This window comes from Brienomyrus brachyistius, chromosome 4 (genome assembly GCF_023856365.1).
Source record: "Brienomyrus brachyistius isolate T26 chromosome 4, BBRACH_0.4, whole genome shotgun sequence".
NCBI lineage: Eukaryota > Metazoa > Chordata > Actinopteri > Osteoglossiformes > Mormyridae > Brienomyrus > Brienomyrus brachyistius.
Genome location: NC_064536.1, coordinates 35,955,016 through 35,978,306, shown reverse-complemented (window position 1 = coordinate 35,978,306; position 23,291 = coordinate 35,955,016).

Genomic DNA, 23,291 nt, shown 5'->3' with positions numbered 1-23,291 from the left:
CAACATACACACCAAGGTCTTTCTCATGATCAGCTACCTTTATTTCAGTGACACCCATAAAATACCTGTACTTTATATTTCTGCTCCCTAGATGGAGTACCTTACATTTATCGACGTTAAATTTCATCTGCCAGGTATCGGCCCAGTCACTAATTAAATCAAGATCCCGCTGTAGCTGCTGAGCCGCTAATTCAGTATCTGCTACACCACCCACCTTGGTGTCATCTGCAAATTTCACCAGTTTACTGTATATATTTGGTATCTATATCATTTATGTAAATTAGAAACAATAGTGGTCCTAAAATCGAACCCTGCGGTACCCCACTATGGACACAGGCCCACTGTGACATTGTGCCTCATAACTACTCGCTGTTTCCTATCCGTTAACCAGTTATCAATCCAGGTCGCTACGGTACCTAAAATACCTGTCGCTTTGAGTTTAAGTAGGAGCCTCTTGTGGGGGATAACATCAAAAGCCTTTTGGAAATCTAAGTAGATGACATCATAGGCCTTCTTATCATCAACTTCCTGAGTAGCTTCCTCAAAAAACTCCAACAGATTCGTTAAACAGGATCTACCTCTCCTAAATCCATGCTGGCTATCCCGCAAAATGTTATTGGAGTCCAGGTAATCTACCATTTTCTCTTTGATTATAGCCTCCATAATCTTACCAGTTATACAAGTTAGACTGATTGGCCTATAGTTAGACAAATTACTTCTATCCCCTTTTTTGAAAATAGGCGTTATGAAGGCGTGCTTCCAATCAGAAGGTACCACACCTTCAGATAAGGATTTTTGAAACAGTAAAGTTAACGGTCGGCAAATAATATCCCTCATCTCTTTTAACACTATAGGTAAGATGCATCAGGGCCCTGTGATTTATTTATTTTGAGCTTAACTAAACTTTGCAAAACATCAGCTTCAGTTATATATATATTAGTTATAGACGATGCTGGATCAGTAATAAGAACTGGTAAGTTACTAATGTCCTCAACAGTGAATACCCGTGAAAAACTATCATTGAATTCATTTACTATATCAATGTCGTTTACTATTATAAGACCCTTACTATCCTGCAGATTAGTAATTTCAGGTTTTAGAGCTCTTTTAGAGTTAAAATACTGGAAGAAACTTTTAACGTCATCCTTAGCTTCCAATGCAATCATCCTTTCGACATTTCTTTTAGCTCATCTAATATCATTTTTAACTGTAGACTTAGATATTCCTGCTTTATTCTGTCATCATCAGTTATTTTCCATTGCTGGAACAAAGCCCTTTTCCTCCTTACTTTATACTTTATTTCCTGTTGGGTTATAAGTGAACAGTTGTAGGTCTAAGGTTGCCACTACCGTCGAGAACTACATTTCCCATAATGCACCAGCAAAATGGCTACTGATCACAAATGAAACACCTGAGCAGAATTGGTAGCTCAGTCTTCAAACAAGCAAAGGAACAGCACAGCAAGCTCTACTCAAGAGTTTACTCCAAAGACACCAATGGTTGGTAAATGTTATTAGGTTATATTAGTTAAAAAGAACTAAAATGAAAAAGCTTGTAGACGTTCGATTGTCTTTATAACATTTGATGTTTAACTGTTCTGTTGTTTGAAGCGAGCATTTAATGAAATTTATTATTTGATTTAACTTAATTCACTAGATTAATTTTATTAATTCATTTGAAATACTTACAATGGTTCATTTGTTTACCTTAATTTAATTAATGTAATCTAAAAAGCTCATGTATTGTTTTAACATCTCACAGAATGACATGGTGAACCTCTGTATCTGTGCTTTGTAGGTTATCAACCTGACGGTTCAAACATTGGTTGATTAACTTGAAACCAACAAGTCTAAGTTGGTAAATTAAAACTTAATGAAAGGTGAATCGAGAGTTGTCCCGGAGTGTCCTTTTGGAGTGGAACTAGAGTGGAACTTAACATTTCCCTAGTAAACCACCTAGGTTGCAATTTCCTAGATTTATTCTTGCTGGAAACAGGTATGAAGTCCTCTTGCACTTGCAATAATGTGCTTTTAAAAAATTCCCAGGCCTCTTCAACAGTTTTGTTATTTAACTCCATCCAGTTCACAGTTTCTAGTTTTAGTCTCATACACTTAAAGTCAGCCTTCCTAACATTATATATTTTTGATTTGGACTTAGTGGACCAGCTCTATACTCTCAGCAGGGTTTTGGAGGGCTCATGGGAGTTTGCCCGACCGGTCTACATGTGTTTTGTGGACTTGGAGAAAGCATTCGACCGTGTCCCTCGGGGACTCCTGTGGGGGGTGCTCCGGGAGTATGGGGTACCGGGCTTCCTTTTAAGGGCGATTCGGTCCCTGTATGACCGGTGCCAGAGCCTGGTCCGCATGGGCGGCAATTAGTCGGACTCGTTTCCAGTGAGGGTTGGACTCCGTCAGGGCTGCCCTTTGTCACCGATTCTGTTCATAGCTTTAATGGACAGAATTTCTAGGCGCAGCCAGGGCGTTGAGGGTGTCCGGTTTGGTGGCCTCAGGATTGGGTCTCTGCTTTTTGCAGATGATGTGGTTCTGTTGGCCTCATCGGACCGTGACCTTCGACTCTCATTGGGACGGTTCGCAGCCGAGTGTGAAGCGGCTGGGATGAGGATCAGCACCTCCAAATCCGAGACCATGGTTCTCAGCCGGAAAAGGGTAGAATGCTCTCTCCGGGTTGGGGATGGGGCCCTCCCCCAAGTGGAGGAGTTTAAGTATCTCGGGGTCTTGTTCACGAGTGGGGGAACAATGGAGCGGGAGATCGACAGGCGGATCGGTGTGGCGTCAGCAGTGATGCGGCCGCTGCATCGGTCTGTCATGGTGAAGAGAGAGCTGAGATAAAAGGCGAAGCTCTCGATTTACCAGTCGATCTACGTTCCTACCCTCACCTATGGTCATGAGCTATGGGTAGTGACCGAAAGAACAAGATCGCGGGTGCAAGCGGCCGAAATGAGTTTCCTCCGCAGGGTGGCTGGGCTCTCCCTTAGAGAGAGGGTGAGGAGCTCAGTCATTCGGGAGGGACTCAAAGTAGAGCTGCTGCTCCTCCGCATCGAGAGGAGCCAGATGAGGTGGCTTGGGCATCTGATTAGGATGCCTCCTGGACGCCTCCCTGGTGAGGTATTCCGGGCATGTCCCACTGGGAGGAGACCCCGGGGAAGACCCAGGACACGCTGGAGAGACTATGTCTCTCGGCTGGCCTGGGAACGCCTCGGGGTCCCCCCAGAGGAGCTGGATGAAGTGGCCGGGGAGAGGGAAGTCTGGGTCTCCCTGCTGAGGCTGCTGCCCCCGTGACCCGACCCCGGATTCAACGGTAGATAATGGATGGATGGATGGATGGACTTAGCTCTTCGAACACTAAACTTAACCTCAAATTTTACCATGTTATGATCGCTACTGTCAAGTGGTTCTAAAACGTCTAATTTACCAATCCTGTCCTGGTTATTAGAGAGAACAAGATCAAGAATGGCATCTCCCCTGGTAGGGGTGTTAAACTGAGTAAAAAAACAATCCTGTACTAATTCCACCATCTCTAGTTCATTTTCAGAAGAGCCAGTGACAATGTCCCACTGCATTCCTGGTAGATTAAAATCACCCATAACTACCACATCATTTTTATTGCTCATAGTCCTAATATCACTGTATAACAATCTGCTTTCCTCAGCAGCTATATTAGGTGTTCTGTAACAAACACCGACAATTAGGCTATTTGAGTTTTTAGCATCTAATTTTACCCATATTGCTTCCGTAGTTTTATTTATATCAGTAAGTTCCCTTGCCTGCAAGTTTTCCTTTACATATACTGCAACACCACCTCCCTTTTTTCCTATACGATCCTTACGGAACAACGTGTAACCATCCATATTATATTCTTGTCCATCCTTTTCTCTCAACCACGTTTCAGTTATTCCTATAATATCATAAGAGTCCGATGAGATAAAAGCCTCTAAATCATGAATTTTATTCCTAATACTCCTAGCGTTTAAATACAGACAACAAAGGGTAGGCCTATTACGGTGCCCACTTATAATATGATTATTTGGGGCTTTCCGTTTCCCCCCACTGACATAGTTAATTAACCTCCCTGCCCCCCCAGTCCCTAGTTTAAACATTCCTCAACTACTCTACACATACGCCTCCCCAATACACTGGTTCCCCTCTGGTTTAGGTGCAACCCATCCGGCTTGTACAGGTCCCACCTGTTCCAGAAGGTCCTCCAATGCCCCATAAACCTAAACCACTCTTTCCAACACCATCCTTTTAGCCACGCATTTAATTTCCTTATCTCAGCTAACTTAGCCTGACTTGCACGTGGCACGGGGAGTATTTCAGAGAATACCACCGTGGACGTTCTGCTTCTAAGCTTATTGGCGACTTCTATAAATTTATCCTGCAGAACAGCCCTTCTACCCTTGCCTATGTCATTGGTGCCAACATGCACCACGACAACTGGATCCACCCCAGCTGGGGCCAAAAGCTTATCCACACGATCTGGAAGGTCTCCTACCTGGGCACCAGGCAGGCAAGACACCGTACGGGACCCTCTATCACGCATGCACACATAACTGTCTACTCCCCTAATAATGGAATCCCCCACTACCACAACCTCCCTCTTCCTGGGGGGAGGGGGCTCCTCAGTGCCCAAGGGCCCACCTGCCTCCCCAGTCCGTTCCGGCTCTAAAGCTGGAAGAACCTGAAACCTGTTCGACACAGTCACCTCAGGTGATGCCGCCTCTATAACGTGTGTACGCCCTTTCCTGCGTCTACGACCTACGGTGACCCAGCTCTCTCGACCTCTCTGCTCTTCATTCTCCCCCCTCCCGGCTAGTGGCGTACACACCTTCTCCCTAAAAGGCGTATTAACTTGCTCCTCTAACTCACTGTTGCATTGGATGAGAGCCAGTTGCTCCTCAAGGCCGCGAACTTTGACCATGAGCGAGTCCACTAGCTCACATCGCTCGCAGATGAAGTCCGACTGGACACTAACGTCCAGAAGGGCAAACATGTTGCAAACGCAACACTGAGCCGGCCCCATAATTAACTAACTCACTATGACCCCGTACTCCCAGCCCAGTAAATTTATATAGTGTATTTAACTTTAAAGATTAATTAGCGTAACGTTAAATGCAATAGAGTGCCGAGTACACTAAAATAAGTTACTTGTGTTGAAACGGAACTTAATTATTATTTTTATTTAAAATTTTTAAATCCGATAAATTTACTACTACTTACCAAAAGAACTTCTGCCTGAACCAAGTATGAACTAAAAACAAAGCGAAATCGAAGTTGCTCTTAGGAGGTCGAAAAACCACAAAAACCCCCCTCACAGCAGGCTACTGCCGGAGCGGGGAAAAAAGTGGAAAATGTCCTCCCGGCCCCGACTGGCGTTGTTACGGAGTTAAACGCGAACAGAAAATGCTGCTCACTGTCCGTAACAATCGCGCTGTTAATTAACAGACAGGACAGACAAGCACTCATTGGTAGGGAGCAAATCAGTCCCATATTCACACAAACACATGCAGACCTACTGACACTCTCACACACACTCAGTTCATATATTCTTATCATTGCTGGAACTCTCCATTCATTTCTATACACAAAACCATAACCCTAACCCAGCCCTAACCTTAACTATAAGTAAGCAAACCACATATAAAACTTTTGGCTATTTTGTTGCCTTTATTGCACTCAGAGATTGTGAAAGTGTTTGTGTATAATTGAGGTTTATATTGTGGGATCCTGAAAATATTCCCACAAGCTAAAAATTAACAGGTCTTACCACATTGTAGGGACGTTTTGGTCCCTATAATGTGGTAAATACAAACGCAGCAAAATAAATATGTTTTTAAAAATGAACAATTAAAATATTAAAGTGAAAGAATTAAAGAAAATAGGCTAAAATGCAATCATAAATTTGGCAAAAAGGAAAAAAAAACAGACCTCACACAAACACTCACCCTCTCGTGAATCCTCACACAAACACTCACCCTCACACAAACACTCACCCTCTCATGAACCCTCACACAAACACTCACCCTCTCGTGAACACTCACCCTCATACAAACACTCACCCTCTCGTGAACCCTCACACAAACACTCACCCTCTCGTGAACCCTCACACAAACACTCACCCTCTTGAGAACCCTCCCCCTCTCGTGAACCCTCACACAAACACTCACCCTCTCGTGAACCCTCACACTCACTCTCACACAAAACACTCACCCTCTCGTGAACTCACACACTCACCCTCTCGTGAACCCTCACACAAACACTCACCCTCTCGTGAACCCTCACACTCACCCTCACACAAACACTCACCCTCTTGTGAACCCTCACACTCACCCAGTCCACATCACATAAGCTTTAAAAACAACATCAGTGAGCCACTGAAACAGACAAGGAAGAAAAGCAAACTCTCCAGGGAGGCACCCTTAATTACACAGAACAGATTTCAGGAAACTTTTTACCTTTAATTTCACTCTGATGTCAATGTGAATAATTTGAATAGATATGCAGATGGCAAAAAATATTGTCAGGAACCAGGACATTACTTTGGGTTGAGCATTGGGGGGTTGAGGTCTTCACCCATTTAAGGGGGTCAAGGGGGTGTATTGGCGGATTTTGATCACTGTAGGGGAGAGATTACAACCCCCCCATAATTTACGCTCATTGCAGGAACATTTCGGTATTCCTAGAATATTGGTAAGGACTTGTCCCTACCATCTATACCCAAATCTACACCCTTCATACACACACATGCACGCACGCACACATGCACACACAAACATGCATACACACACATGCACGCACACACACACACACACACACATGCATGCACACACACATGCACGCACACATGCACACACACATACATACATTGTGTATATATAGAAATAACACATATCACGAGATCTGCGACAGAGACGTGATCATTTATGTTTTCTTACTGGATCATGATTTTTATTTTACCGTTCTGACTCATTCTGCTCCACAAAGCAGGAGATTCATGCACAGGTAATGTCTACAGCATAAACTGAAACACTCCTTATATATAAAGATACATTTGATACAAGCAGAGCATAACCCTGCCGATCCGGCCTGGAGATTTGTTCATTTATTTACTCTAATAGGTGGTGTATGCTGCTAGCTGGGCCCCCATACTACAGTAAATACTTACCTGTTTTTCATTATTCCCTCCTTTGTTATGTGCAGAAAAAGGACAGCAGTGGCAACAGGAGACAGGATTTTTAATAAAGAAATAAAAAAAATCTGCTCTGTCAGTCGGTGTAGACTCTTAATAAAAGGTCGTTTTTCAAACTGAAAAAGAATGTAAAAAATTCAGCAAATGCAGAATAATAGATCAGGGTTATGACCAAAGTCTCCATATCCCAAGGGACTGAACATGCGTGTTAATTTATTAAAATATGAGCTACTTATGGTGGATGTGGCATATCTCATGATATTCAATAAACAATTTACAGTATATTAAACTGACGTATTTCAAAATGGTCCACAGGGGGCGCTAAGTACATTCTTAATCGGAAAACATACAAAAAAGAGCAGCAGATAATGGAATCCATATGTGAGTCAGTAGTGCTTTCCCTAACAAATATGCGCTATATTTGGATATTTTCACCAATATTTTCAGAACTCCATTTATTTCATATATTACGGCCCATCAGAACCAGTGGTACTTACATACTAGTAACATGGAACAGGAGTTATTACAGAGTGCAGCTGGACGACCGGCCTTTTGCTGCGATTAAAAACCACCTACAGACATAAGACATATCAGCCAGTCTGCACATTAGTAACTATTCATCCCCAAATGGAAGAAAATTGCCTGATTTCTTTAAAAATATAACAGTTGGCAGGAAAAACCTGTGTTTTATGTTCAGTTCAGTTTATTTCTATAAGAAGATTAGAAATTTACAAAACGAGAGGAGGCCATTCAGCCCATCAAGCTCGTTTGGGGAGAACTTAACATAGCTCAGAGTTGTTAAAATCTTATCTAGCTCTGATTTAAAGGAACCCAGGGTTTTAGCTTGCACTACACTAACAGGAAGACTATTCCATACTCTAACTACACACTGTGTAAAGAAGTGCTTCCTCAAATTCAGTTTAAAATGTTCTCCCGCTAATTTTCACATATGGCCACGAGGGCTAGTATTTAAACTAATATTGAAGTAGCCATTTGACTGAACAGCATTCAGATCTGTTAGAATCTTATATGCCTGCATCATGTCCCCCCATAGTCTCCTTTGCTCGAGGCTAAACAGATTCAGCTCAGCTAACCTCTCCTCATAAGACATTCCTCTAAGACCAGGAATCATTCTATGTAACCCAACATCCTATTGGCCTTTTTAATTTCTTCCCCACACTGGTGAGAGTGGGACATGGAAGCATCAACATACACACCGAAATCTTTCTCATAATCAGCTACATGCATGTCAGTAGAATACATAAAATTTCTGTACTTTATATTTCTACTCCCTGCATAGATTACCTTACATTTATCTATGTTAAATTTCAACTACCAGGTATCTGCCCAGTAGCTAATTAAATCCAGATCCCATTGTAGCCTCTCTGCTGCTACTGTAGATCAGTATCTGCTACACCACCCACCTTGGTGTCGTCTGCAAATGTAACCAGTTCACTGTATGTATTGGTGCCAATATTGTTAATGTAAATTAGGAACAACAGTGGTCCTAAAATTGAATCCTGCGGTAGCACATTTCAGACAAGCAGAGTTGACACAAAGTGTTGAACAAATCAGAAAAGCCAAGAGGACAAACACACACAATATCATGACACTAGACAGCTCTTATATTGAATTAAAAACTATAGAATAAAAATGGATTTTTAACCGAGATTTAAACATGGACAGTGTTGGCTAAATATGCAGAGGCATATTGCAACCGCGAATACACGATTTCTCCTAAGCTTCAATCTACATTTTGGGATCATCAAAAGGCTTTGGTCTACTGATCTCAAAGTCCTATTCAGAACATATGGATCTAAAAGGCCATTAAGGGATTTGTGAACAAATGTTAGTATGTTAAATTCAATCCTAAAACGCACCGGTAACCAGTGCAGTGCAGTGACTATCGGGGAAATCACTTAAGCTGTGGACGGCAGGATGGCTTGACGCCAAAACCCCTAGAAACCCTCATGCCTGTGCTTCCTTCCAGGTCTCTCTTTTAGCCAGGCTCTTATAGTTACTCTAGTCCTGCCGGAGGTTAGGTTAGGTGTAGGGCAATAACTCTTCTCCATCTTCTCTTTTCCGAGCTGATCCCGAGCCGACTCTACACCGTGTGAAGCCGCACCTGGACTCCTGGAGAGAACAACATGAAACCAACTGGGACTTTATAACTATAAGAACTCTAATTAATGTCAATATGAATGTAGTTTCATGCTCCCCGGTCGCCCAGAGGAGGATGGGGTTCCCTTCCGAGTCTAGGTTCTTCTCAAGGTTTCTTCCTGCTAGAGGGAGTTCTTCTTACCACTGTTGCCTCAGGCTTCCTTGGTGGGGTTCTGGCCAGTTAAATGTAAAGTGCTTTGTGACAATGACTGTTCTTAAAAGCGCTATATAAATAAAATTGAATTGAATTGAACTGAACTGATTTGAAATGTGATCCTGCTTTCTCTTTCCTTTTAGCAAAAGTGCTGCTGCATTTTGGGCCAATAGTAGGTGAGAGATAGAGGCCTGACTAATTCCAGCATAAAGAGAACTACATGGATTTGTAAGCAAGTGAGGAAATAAACTTCTAAGTAAGTAAGTAGATTTCAATAGTGCCTTTCAAGAACAAATGTTACAAAGTGCTTCACAGGAAATAACGACAATCAAACCCCAGCAGGAGGCCTCTGTGTACAGATAAGTTTGCAGATGCCGTTTAAAGGAGCCGCACTGCTGGCTGATCTAATGTCCACAAGCAGACTGTTCCTCAGCTGCAGGGCAGCAGCCACAGAAGCGCTGTCTTACACTTGGACTTGGGGGGGTAAGAAGCAGGAAGGTATGAGAGTCCTGTTTGCTGCGTATGGGGTCAAAAGGTCAGGGATATACGTTGGTGCCCGTGAGTCTTATAAGTAAAGAAAAGCGTCTTCAATTTGATCATATTTATGTACATAACGAACGGCTATGACATGAACATGGCTGTCTGTCTGTGTCCAGTATGCTAAGAGAGATGCCATGTGATGCATTATGAAAAACATATGATTGGGTGTCTGATTGGGAAATTAGTCAAAGCTATGATATTTGCTATATAGGTTTTTCATAAACTATGAGCTAGCTCACCATGTTATGTTACTTGAAGATCAACTTCAGTTCTGTGTAACACCTACAATCTGCAATGCTGCCACCTTGTGGCATAGTCCAGGTATAACCATGTGGGACGGCTCACTAGCTGGTGACGCTACCTGAACATGCATAGCTGCACACTGCGGTCAGCAGGATACAGAGTCTACACAGATTCTGCAGCACAAGCAAACTACAGGTAACATTTATAGCACTTATATGGGCACATACACCAGAACACTGAGGCTTCCAGGGGAGGTGAGGACATGCAGTGCGTTTGCTCACCCTGCTTGGCACTAAACACCCTTTGGCAAATGGAGACGTGGGAATGAGCCAATAACACTGCTGGCAGAACAGAGACTTGTAATGTGGCTGTGTAAACAGTAGAGGGCAGCATTGCATCCCAGAGATCTGGTACAGAATGACGTTGTTGGTTTCTTAAAATACAGAAGTTTTTGTCCCTTCACCTGCACAAAACTGGGCCAACAGTGGAAGTGTAAGAGATCACCGAGGAGCAGAGTGACACGTCACTCCCTGAGCCAAATGCCGAGAGGGTGAGTCATTAGTCACAGCAGGAAGGATTAGCAACACCTAGACTTTTCTGTTAATTATGAGCCATGCGGTCAGTTATTCCTGGTTCAAGAGGTCCCTGCACAAAGAGATTCTTAACACTCACTAAAGCTGCACTGACACAATGGATGTTACTCATACTAAATCTAGAATCAACATCACTAATAGTGATAATTTCACACGATTAACTGCAGAGCTCAATGTTAGACATACAGGACAGCCTCCCTGCACCTGCAGAGCCTGCAGAAGCAACTTCAAAGCTGACAGAGTAGCTGCCACTTAAAAATGGACCAGCCTACAGTACTCTACAGGCCTGAGACCCTGCAGGGCAGGAATAGAGTATCCAACAGACCTGAGACCCTGCAGGACAGGAATAGAGTACGTTACAGGCCTGAGACCCTGCAGGACAGGAATAGAGTACGCTATAGACCTGAGACCCTGCAGGAGAGGAATAGAGTACCCTACAGATTTGAGACCCTACAGAACAGGAATAGAGTACCTACAGGCCTGAGGCCCTGCAGGACAGGAATAGAGTACGCTATAGACCTGAGACCCTGCAGGACAGGAATAGAGTAAGCTACAGACCTGAAACCCTGCAGGACCGGAATAGCGTAAGCTATAGACCTGACACATGACAAGCGGAGGACAGTGTTTCTTACAGACACTGACAGCCTACAGGTTCAGCTAGAGTATCTAACAGACCCTGAGACCCCGTGGATTTAGGGTACCGTTTTATGTACTGTGGCACTATTGGCACTTACACTGTCCTGTTTTAAATTAGATTCCACCAGGTCAATATAAAAGACTCCAGCAAGGCAGCCCAAAAAGGATAAGAACAAAAATGGCACTAGTCAGGCCCAAAATAGCTGCACTCAAACTCCCTGCCTGTGAAGAACTCCCCAGGTACACTCAAGGAGCTTAGAGGGGGAGGAGCCAAGACATGAGACATGCACAAGATGGAGGAGTCGTGACAACGGGCAGCACGGCGACCCGAGAGGCCCCCCCCTCCCACTCTTTGGCAATAAGGATAATGAGGATGAGGAAGTACGGCCTAGTTGACCATGAGGAATAAAGCGGCAGCAGCCATGTGACACAGGAAGTAGCACCTGCAGGCCAGGCCCCGAGCAGGGCACAGGCAGCACACAGACCAGAACTGGTACCTCTCTGCACATCTCTGCACTCTCATTAGTGATAATGTGGCTTCACGTCCCCCGCCCTCAGTCACTAGTTGGTTGTCCTCACAGACAGACAGCCACGGTGACCAATGAGCTGCCTGATGCAGGGTGACATGCAGCATATGCTGTCCTCCAACAGTTACACAGACTAAGAGATGGGCTAAGGTACTGGTAGCTGCCTCATCCAGACACACACATTATACGTGTTGATAACGTAACATACAGTAAAGGAACCTACTACAGCTGGACACAGCCTGAGCCCCATGGATACAAGAACAGAGGGGGGACGTCATCACAGCAAGCAGCCTCTCAGCACGCAGCACTGTGTTCCTGGGCCCCTCAGCACACAGCACTGTGTTCCTGGATGTCTCAGTATGCAACACTGTGTTCCTGGACCTCTCAGCACGCAGCACTGTGTTCCTGGGCCCCTCAGCACACAGCACTGTGTTCCTGGACGTCTCAGTATGCAACACTGTGTTCCTGGACCTCTCAGCACGCAGCACTGTGTTCCTGGGCCCCTCAGCACGCAGCACTGTGTTCCTGGGCCCCTCAGCATGCAGCACTGTGTCCCTGGACCCCTCAGCACCCAGCACTGTGTCCCTGGTCTCTCAGCACACAGCACTGTGTTCCTGGACCTCTCAGCACGCAGCACTGTGTTCCTGGACCTCTCAGCACGCAGCACTGTGTTCCTGGGCTCCTCAGCACGCAGCACTGTGTCCCTGGACCCCTCAGCACCCAGCACTGTGTCCCTGGTCTCTCAGCACACAGCACTGTGTTCCTGGGCTCCTCAGCACACAGCACTGGCCTCTCAGCACACAGCACTGTGTTCCTGTGCCCCTCAGCACACAGCACTGTGTTCCTGGGCCCCTCAGCACACAGCACTGTGTCCCTGGGCCCCTCAGCACCCAGCACTGTGTCCCTGGTCTCTCAGCACACAGCACTGTGTTCCTGGACCTCTCAGCACACAGCACTGTGTTCCTGGACCTCTCAGCACACAGCACTGTGTTCCTGGGCTCCTCAGCACACAGCACTGGCCTCTCAGCACACAGCACTGTGTTCCTGTGCCCCTCAGCACACAGCACTGTGTTCCTGGGCCCCTCAGCACCCAGCACTGTGTTCCTGGGCCCCTCAGCACCCAGCACTGTGTCCCTGGACCCCTCAGCACCCAGCACTGTGTCCCTGGTCTCTCAGCACACAGCACTGTGTTCCTGGACCTCTCAGCACGCAGCACTATGTTCCTGGACCTCTCAGCACACAGCACTGTGTTCCTGGACCTCTCAGCACGCAGCACTGTGTTCCTGGACCTCTCAGCACACAGCACTGTGTTCCTGGGCTCCTCAGCACGCAGCACTGTGTTCCTGGGCCCCTCAGCATACAGCACTGTGTTCCTGGCCTCTCAGCACACAGCACTGTGTTCCTGGGCCCCTCAGCACACAGCACTGTGTTCCTGGTCTCTCAGGACACAGCACTGTGTCCCCGGGATTCTCATTACACAGCTGTATCTCCTTGCAATCATTTCTCAGTGTTTTGGGTTCTCATGGTACCCAGAGGACAGTTAAGTCAAAGTACTCATTTCTATGTATAGTTGTGGGTTCTCAGACAGTCACTCTGTGTGTAAATGTGTCAAACACAGAGAAGCTGATGAGCATCTACAGTACAGACCATTACAAAGAGTAAAAAAGACGTTAAAAGAGTGGAGCCCTTGGAGTTTCTAAAACTGGAAACTGGAGGCCATGATACACACAGGATGCAGCTTAGCCATCTGCTGAGAGTCAAGCCTGAGTTCAAGCCAGCCACATGCTGCCTGTAACACAGGCCATGGAGCCCCAGAGAAGCCCTGCAGCACAGTGGAGGCCCTGAGCACAGAGGAGTCCCAGCGGAGCCCCAGTGGAGGCCCTGAGCACAGAGGAGCCGCAGCGGATCCCCAATGGAGGCCCTGAGCACAAAGGAGCCCCAGCGGAACCCCAATGGTGGCCCTGAGCACAAAGGAGCCCCAGCGGAACCCCAATGGAGGCCCTGAGCACAGAGGAGCCCCAGCGGAGCCCCAATGGAGGCCCTGAGCACAAAGGAGCCCCAGCGGAGCCCCAATAGAGGCCCTGAGCACAGAGGAGCTCCAGCGGAGCCCACAGTGGCTGATCCACAGTGGTCAGCTCCGCCCTGCCGCTCCATAGGAGATTGCTGTCCGATTGGCTGGGGCGAGACGCCACTCCCGCTCTCAGACAGCCGTCGCTCCTGCTGAGCTCACTGCCTCTGCCTCTCAGCACCACTTCCAGCTTTTTAAATTAAAATTGAACTGCAGAAATAGTGAAAAGCATGTCAGCGTCCAGTAGGGCTACCAGCTAATCCATGTCATCCCAGATACTTTCAACTAGGAAAGGATTTGGAAAGTACCATTTCAATAAAAAGGGCTTGGATTTCACTTAAGCACTAAGTTCTCTCTGTGTACTGATTGGTCAGTCTCCAATAATCATGCATGTGTCACTAATGTTAATGTGAAACAGCTGGATGAGTCTTTCAATCAAGCAATCGAACCAGTGAAAGCACAAGGAGAACTGAACTAATTAGCCAAGCACAGGAGCTTTTCTGTTTTAAAGTATTCTGGAAAACCTGAAGCAGCTTAAATTGTCCTCCCTAGCATGGATTAGGTAGTAACTCTAACATCCAGACTGCTAGTCAGGGTATAATGGGCCGCTGGGAATTGCAGTGCTCTTCATTGTCCGCCCAGGGCCCTGCACAGACAAAGACATGCATGGCCTTTTGGGGGAGGTTTCTGCAGTAGCGTGGGCAGTTATGAGCCTGGGCAATAGGGCAGGAATTAAGGTGGGTATGAAAATGAACATGAGGACAGGAATCAAGGTAGGAATGAGGAAGGGCATGGGGTCAGGAATTAAGGTGGGAATGAGGACGGGCATGGGGTCAGGAATTAAGGTGGGAATGAGGATGGGCATGGGGTCAGGAATTAAGGTGGGAATGAGGATGGGCATGGGGTCAGGAATTGAGGTGGGAATGAGGACGGGCATGGGGTCAGGAATTAAGGTGGGAATGAGGACGGGCATGGGGACAGGAATTAAGGTGGAAATGAAGACGGGCATAAGGATGAGCATAAGCCTGGGCTGGAGGCCCAGCATCCTTCATAGACTCTCCAGACAGACATTTCATTTTAATTTGCTCCTTCATTTCCTGGCAACATCATCACCCGAGGCAGCTCACACATACTAAAATAACCCGGGCCATCCATTATAACATCTGCCCTGTCGGAGGCGCTTTAACCTGCGGCTGTCTGCATGTCTCACAGCCATTTGGAGGACAGTTATGAGGAATGAGGGTGTAGATCATTACTGCTGGACTGGGTGAGGGTTCATCAGGAGAGCAGAGACAGTCATGGAAGGAGGACACGTGAGGAACGTGTGGATGGGCCGTGTTAAGAGCCCAACAGAGTCCATGTCTGTATCTTGCTATCTATGCTCAGCTTCCTGTAGGATGCCAGAGATCAGAGCACAATGGAGACTCCAGGGGGACATAGTGTCCATTCGCAGGCCCTCCGTCTGAAGGCACAGCATCTATATGCTGAATTACACATATTTCTGCTACCAGGAGACAGTTCGGCCCTCAAAGTGACCCGACGTGTGCCGGGAAGAGGATGATTCGCCATAACGAAAGTGCCTGACACAGGCCTCACTGCGCATACCTGCAGACACGGCCATCGCAGAGCAGCAAAGCACCTGTCACTCAGAGCGGCGCTAAGTGTGAGGTGTGTTAGCAGCTTAGTCTTAGGCTACACACACACACAGAGGTGCTAAGTGTGGGGTGCATCTTCCTTATATCTACAATACAATTTAAGGACAGAGCAGAAGCAGCACGTGAGCTGGAGCAGCCACAGGCACTGCAAGAGATCCAGGAAGCCATCAGGAGGAGGAGGGAGTGGCAGGTGAGTGAGGGGATACCCACACGCACACAGTACATTCCCATAGCCCTGCACAGCCAGCATCCTGCAGTAGGCACCTGTGTTTCACACAGTCCTTTGAGAGGTGTGTGCTTGCTGCAGGTATCCTGTAGGAGATCTGCTAGGGAACCTGTTTTAATACAATAATCCTGCCCCTGTGCAGGTGTCTGTGCACGACTACCACCTCCCCGCATGAGCACCATCTCCCCACACGAGTACCAATTCCTTGCATGAGTGCCATCCACCCACACGAGCACCACTTCCTCACACGAGTGCCATCTACCCTCACGGACACCATCTCCCCACATAAGCACCACTTCCTCGCACGAGCGCCATCTACTTGCACAAACACCATCTCCCTGCACGAGCGCCATCTCCCCACATGAACACCATCTCCCTGCATGAGCACCGTCCACCTGCACAAGCACCGTCCCCCAGCAGGGCTGGGATGGTGATCATCCAGCACCCACCACTCCACTGCAAGCTCACCTCACCACTCCTATTTTTAACTAACTAGCTAAACTCCTACACGTCGTGTTATCTTACCATTACATAAGGTGAGGGATGCGTCCGGCTGCAGGGAGGGAGCCTCTCCCGCTGGCCAAGGCACCCGGACCCACGTGTGCCTGGCGGCAGTCCCACCATGCCCGCGAGCGTGTGCTGCAGTGTTGCCAGGGTAACGGGCCGCAGATCCAGTCTCGGTATCAGCTCCCAGTATCGACTGCAGCATCTCCGCCCGCATGCGGCGTCTAACGGGGAGCATGAAAATCGCCGTGTCCTGTCAGTGCGGGTGACGGAGGTCTCAGCAGTGAGACGCTGCTGGGGGCAAAGCCAGGGGCCCCTCCAGGTAGGACAAGACCGCGCCGGGAACGGCATGTGAGTGAGCAGGGGCTCTGAGCCTGCCCTTAAGTACTGACTTTTCTGTAGGGCAGCTTGACCTGGGGGGGTGTGTGACCTGGGATGTTGGCAGCGACTCGTGTGGCAGGGTGGTCGGTCACTCATGCGGAGATTTGGCCCACATCACCATACAGAGAGGGGCGGGGGGCGGGTGTCTAAACGGCTAAAACTGCAGAAACAGCAAAAACAGGCTGGGGTGATTCCACTGAGCCCCACGAGGCACACGACCCCCTGCACCGCTTGGCCATCACTTTCCCATGATCCCATGGGGCCATGTGCCTCAAGCCCAATCATCGTTTTAGCTTGGTTTATAATTCACAGATATCCCTCCATCCACACACAGACACACAGATTAGGTATCTATATCTTTATGGGGACCATCCATTCATTTCTATGGCCATAACCCTAATCCCAGCTATGACGTCCTTAACCCCTACCCAATCCTCACCTTAACCATGAGTAACTAAAGGAAATACAAGACTTTTGGCATTCACAGAAACATGTCCCCACAATGTCAAAATAATAAGTTTTTATCACATTGTGGGGATATTTGGTCCCCACAATGTAATATATATCACCACACACACACACACACACACACACATACACACACACACACACACACACTGATCTACCACCTCATTGCCCAGCTGCAGCTCCTGGTTTCATAGCAACAAGAGCAATGAGAGAGAGGAGGTTTGGCAGCACGCGCACAAACGCGCGCGCACACACACACACACACAGACACACACACTTACTTCACAGATAAACATATGTTAATGTGCACAGTAATATTTAAATAAGGAATCACTCTCATTTGCATATATTTCATGAATCCTGATGCCCCTAATCAAAGGAGGGTCTTGGTCTTTTTTGGACCACAGGAAAACACTGTGCTGGATCCACTCGAACTCCAACAGCACGCACCACTGCGAGGCCATGTGTTTGGACCAGGTGGAGCGTAGGTTCAGCTGCTCACCTGGGGAGGGGGGGGGTCAGGCTTGCTGTGGCAACCGCATGCCAGCACTGTAAATGCACTAGGCTAATACACACACACACACTGCTCTGACGCAGCGACACGAGCACACTGACGTGCATTACCAGGCATTACAGGCGATCACAGTGTGTGAGCAGACCAGGATCTCCAGCGAGCTGAAGCCAAGAAGCCCAAACACAGCGAGTACAGAAGCGGAAAGAAGGAATGCAGGCGAACAACATAATCCACCGAGCAGACAAGGACGCCAGCGTACAAATCAGCCGCCCCACGCCTCTCCAGAGAAGCCCATTCTGAAGATGTTTTCCCACATTTCCCAGCCCTGACCTCTCACCAAAAGGAATGTAACATTTCCATCCAATCATGCTCTTGTCTTTGTCCCCCTGGCCTAAAGAAACCTCAGCACGTCCACAGATTCCTCGCACACCTATAGGGCTCAAACTGGCTTCAGCATCTTCACTGCTCCAGGACAAGGGCAGATTCAACAGCGCTGAACAGCGGATGGAGCCCCTGGCCCAGACGGAGCGAGAAGAAGAGGAGTGAGGAAGAGGAGCTCACGTGTGCAGACTGCAATGGACAATCAGCCATTACTTTGGTCCTGTCGTGCCAGAGGAGGAAGAAGGACGCAGACAGGGCACCATGTCCTTTACTGGTTTGGCTTGGACGTGCGACTGGAGTGTCTGGAGAAGACACTGGGGGGGATACAGCAGCTATATAAATGATTTATCGACAGGGTGCGACATGTCTGTTTGGGATTAAGGAATTTGGCAAGTAAATAATGTCACCTTGGGAACAAGATCCGAGTACTTCAACCGAATAGGCGGTAATTAGATCGTATACTTATCTGTCATTTAGTGACAGTGTTTCACGTTGCTGTGAGAAAACAAAGATCACGAACAGAAAGAGGCAGAATAAGCCCTTTGTCCAGGAGGGGAGGAAGGGGGTCACAGAGTCACCGATAACGAGGCATGCATAATTAGGCACAATTACCCTAATTACCATGATAACGGCCATTGAAAAAAACGAGTGCGTGTTATTGAGAGAGATTGTGGAACTAATTAATCTCATTCCCAAGCAGAAAATGAGGAGCCCAGGGAGAGAAGCGCAGGACGCCTCCAGGGGTGAAGCAGGGCCTTCTGGGAAAGAGGGGCGCACCTTCTGCCCCCTGCAGGTCACCCTGAGTACCGTCACATAGCAACACCTAACAGGAGAGCAGTGTACTGGCTGGCAGCAGCAGCACGCTCTAGGGGGTCCAGAACAGCCAGGTGTATCAGACAGTCTGCTGTTAAATATCCAAGTCCTGCCATTTATGAATTATCTTGCAAATACAGTGCACTCTCCAAGGGTGACATGAAAGTCGAACGTCATCCTAGTTCAAGCCTACAGGCATTATTAAGTCCAATCATGTTCAACATATACAGAGCAAACAGGAGCGAGGCTGGGAGCTGGAGGCAGTGCCTTGTCTGCTTAACTGTCAGTCTCGTGCTCAAATCATCCTGTTTCTACCCCTGGCCTCTTAATGTTCTGTCTCTCAACTAACTCTGCTATCCTTGACTGTCTCTGTGACCCTGTCGACATGTTAACCTTGTGTCTCTTGATATCTCTCTGTCCCTCTGGCTCTCAGCTAACTCCGCTAACCCTCAGTCTCTCTGTAATGCTGTCTAAAAGCGCCAGTCTCTATGTGTCCCCTAATATCCCTCCATCTCTTGGTTAACTCTTGCTTGCTGTGTTTTCTCTCTCCATAATTCAGATGTCAGGTACCATATGGCTTGCTGTCAGACAGACTGACTAGCAGCTAAGGGTAATTAACAGGATTTTTAGCTACAGCAAACGCCTCTGCTACTTCAGGTGTCGTTTCTGAATCCTGCCCTGCACTGACCACTGCGATGCAGTGACATAGTGTCACACACACACACATACACACACATGCACATACAGCCTGTCAAAGACAGTGTTCAGAAAAGCCTCGAATCTCTAACAGTTTATGGCTCAATCAGTTACCATGTTTGAAATCTGTCTTTGGAAGCAAACTCCACTCAGGCAGCAGAATGGATTTGAGCCAAGCTCCAGTGTTCAGTGGCAAGAGACACACACAGGAACCAAAAACTGCGGGATTATCTTCATCTGCAAGCATAAGGCTCAGGGCCTCCCGGGATGTGAGGGCTCTGAGCTGCCCGCCAAGGCCGACCTGACAGTGATTTACACGCAGCTGAACTCGCACCGCTGACCAGAACATTACCGAAAATACCCAGCTGCAGAAACACACCAATTTAAGTCAATGTGTCTCCCCAGACCATCCCACCCCAGCCACATAACTGTAGGCAGAGCGGGGGGGGGGGGGGGGGGAGGGAGAGAGAGCAGAGAGAGGGGGGAGAAAGATCCAGTAATAGCAGCTTGGGGGAACAGGAGGACAGGGTGGCATTTGGACCACTGTGCAGGAACACACACACACACACACACACACACATACACACACAGGCACACACACAGTCGGGTAAATATATCTTTATGGGGACCGCTCATTCATTTCTATGGGAAAAATGCTAACGCTAACTATGACAACCTTAACCCCTACCCAGCCCTAGGCATAACCATAAGTAACCAAGTAAAATACAAGAGGTTTTACATTTTTAGTTTTTTCATTGCAGTCATAGATTAAATTGAGTTTTCCCTTATGGGGACCAGGAAACTGGACAAATGGGTATTCATCACGTTGTGGGGACATTGTGTCCCCATAAGGTAAGGTATACCCGCTCACACACACACACACACACACACACACAAACACAGTCTGCATCTATGTGTGTCTTTTTAAAACAGCACCAGCAGCTAAAACGTCGCCTGGCGCCAGGAGCTGGTCACCATGGGAACGGCTGTTTGTCAGGTTACTGGGGCGGAGGGGGCTGGGGATGAACTCCTGCCTGCAGCAGGCATCAGCCCAGGGTTACCGTGGTAATGAATGAAAAAACACTCTCCAATCAGAACAATGACAGAAACTGCCCTACTGATGACAGCATCTACTGTGACATCAGGCAGCTGAGTCCACTGAGACTACAGCTCCATAACACAGTCCAGCCTGGTAAGAGATGAGCTCTCGTCAGGTTAAATCGATTCCTCAATGCCTGCTGAAAACTATTCCAGAGAACTCCCACAGGAATGCGAAAATTCCCTTAGGACCACAGGGCTTACGTTTCGAAAGCCTTTAAAGCTAATTTCGAAGTACCTACACTTTTGGTTAAATACAGAAAGTCAGAGAAGCAAACATCTAGCCAGGTATAATTCTGTGATCGATTAGGTCTGCCTGCCTACATGTGTCCATTGCCTGGAACCGGCAACACTTCACATCGAAAGCTGGAGGCCTAGGTGTCTCTCAATACCGAGAACACAAAGATCGTACTCGTAGTCTTAGCAAAAGTGGTCTTGCTAACTTGCCTCCCAAGAACAAACTTGTATGCAATGAATCATGGGATTGGTCTTGTTTGGCCATGATGCAGTCTATGCATCTTTGATATTTGGTGCAGGGCAAGAACGACTTCCCAGGATTCTTATCGTCCTTTGTACTTCTGTTCTTAGTACTAGAACTGGCCTTCGGCAATGGAAGATGATGTAAAATTGGTACACGAGAACACAAGTATGGTGAAGTATGCGCATTGAGAAACACCCCTGTTTTAACTTTCTACTCAATTAACCAAGAACGGCCATATCAATGTATGGTGCCTGTATTCGGTAGTGAATACATCAGCATCACTTTCCATGCTTGGGGGTAAGTAGTGATTCCTAATTGCAAATAGCAGTCAGATAATGACTCTGATGCCTGCTCTGCACACAGAGTGTTTCCTGGAATTGACCTTAAGTGAAATAACAAACCACAGCCTTTAAAGTACGCCTCAGAAACTGAGCAGGCCTCTGTCATGCAGTTAGCACGTCTCTGCAGTCAGAAATGCAGACGTCATGATTCCCAGCTGCATCTGCGCGCACCTCTCTGTGCTGACACACACAGACACTCATCGTCCTGGAGCTGTCAGAGCTGCACGCTGCTGACCTCGACTGCCTGTCGATAGTAAATGCTGTGGGGGCTGCAGGTCAGTCACGCTGGGAGCCCCTTAAGTGCCCTAAAACGCTCAGTCTGAGGACTCACTCAGCACCGAGGACTTTCACACCTGTCCAAACAGACAGCAATTCATGTTGGTAATTAACTGGTGCCTGCCTGATGCATAGCATGCTAAATAGGCACCTTCGGCAAAATCAGCCCTTTAATCGACTGAAACAAGAAACTCGTATTTCACTTACAGTAAATGGGTGTTCAGTCTATCTATTTTTTCTTCTTTAAATTTATGAGGCTGTGTTTAAATTTACTGCCTAATGCATTAGTGTTCTAAGTGAGTTAAATAACAAGGGAAGACTCGTTTTTGAGTGGGATTAATTTGCTAATTTAACTATTACCTGAGCCTGCATGTGTCCATCCATCCATCCATCCATCCCTCCATCTGTCCATACACTTTCTGTAACCACTTGTCCTATTCAGGGTCACTGGGGGTCCAGAGCCTATCCTGGAGGCTACTGTGCAAAGCAGGGAACAACTCAGGATGGGGCACCAAGCCCCATGTCTGTGTGCATATTGATTCTATGATTAATCGCGATCCTGGTTTTCACCATTCGATATCGATTCACAAAATTCCAAAATTGATGTAGTTAATTTATACCTTGTCCCCATGACTTTGAAATTTTTTTGCTGAATTTTACTTGTATCAGTCCTCTTATCATATTAGTAGCACTACATTCTCTCTCACCTATAGGAGGGTTGTAGTAGTGCAGTGCAATCGCCTCGCGCCGCCATCTTGGTGCATTGTCAGTCATGGTAGTGCGATATTCCGCGCACGTCAATGCACACAAGTCAAATAGGGTTTTAATTTCACACCTATCATATTCATTGCGCTGCTTATGGTGGCTGAAATAACATTATGTAAAATCAATATAAATTAAATTAAATAAAAGCAAATGATGTTAAGAGAAAATGGATATTATTGGATGAGATCTGCTGTCAGTTATGAGAATATTCTTAATTATCTGGTTTTTTCAAAGATTGTGGGTAACATTGAAGCAAATGAAAGTGCATGAAAGTCTGGAGGTATGATTTATTTCTAGTTGTGTGCAAGAACTGCAGAAGTGTGGACAAAACATTTCGGTGTATTCACAGGTAAGTGCAAGAACATATTTCACACTTACTATTATATATTGATTTTCATTATCTTATTTTCATCAAATAATGGAAACTTGAAATTTGAAATGGAATCTAATCAGGCACGTGTCAGTCAAAATCAAATCAAACTTAGAGGTCAGCCCTAACTGACTTGTGACATACCTGCCCAGCTGCAGCCAAATTGTGACGAAAGTTTTTCCTGAAAGTCACATG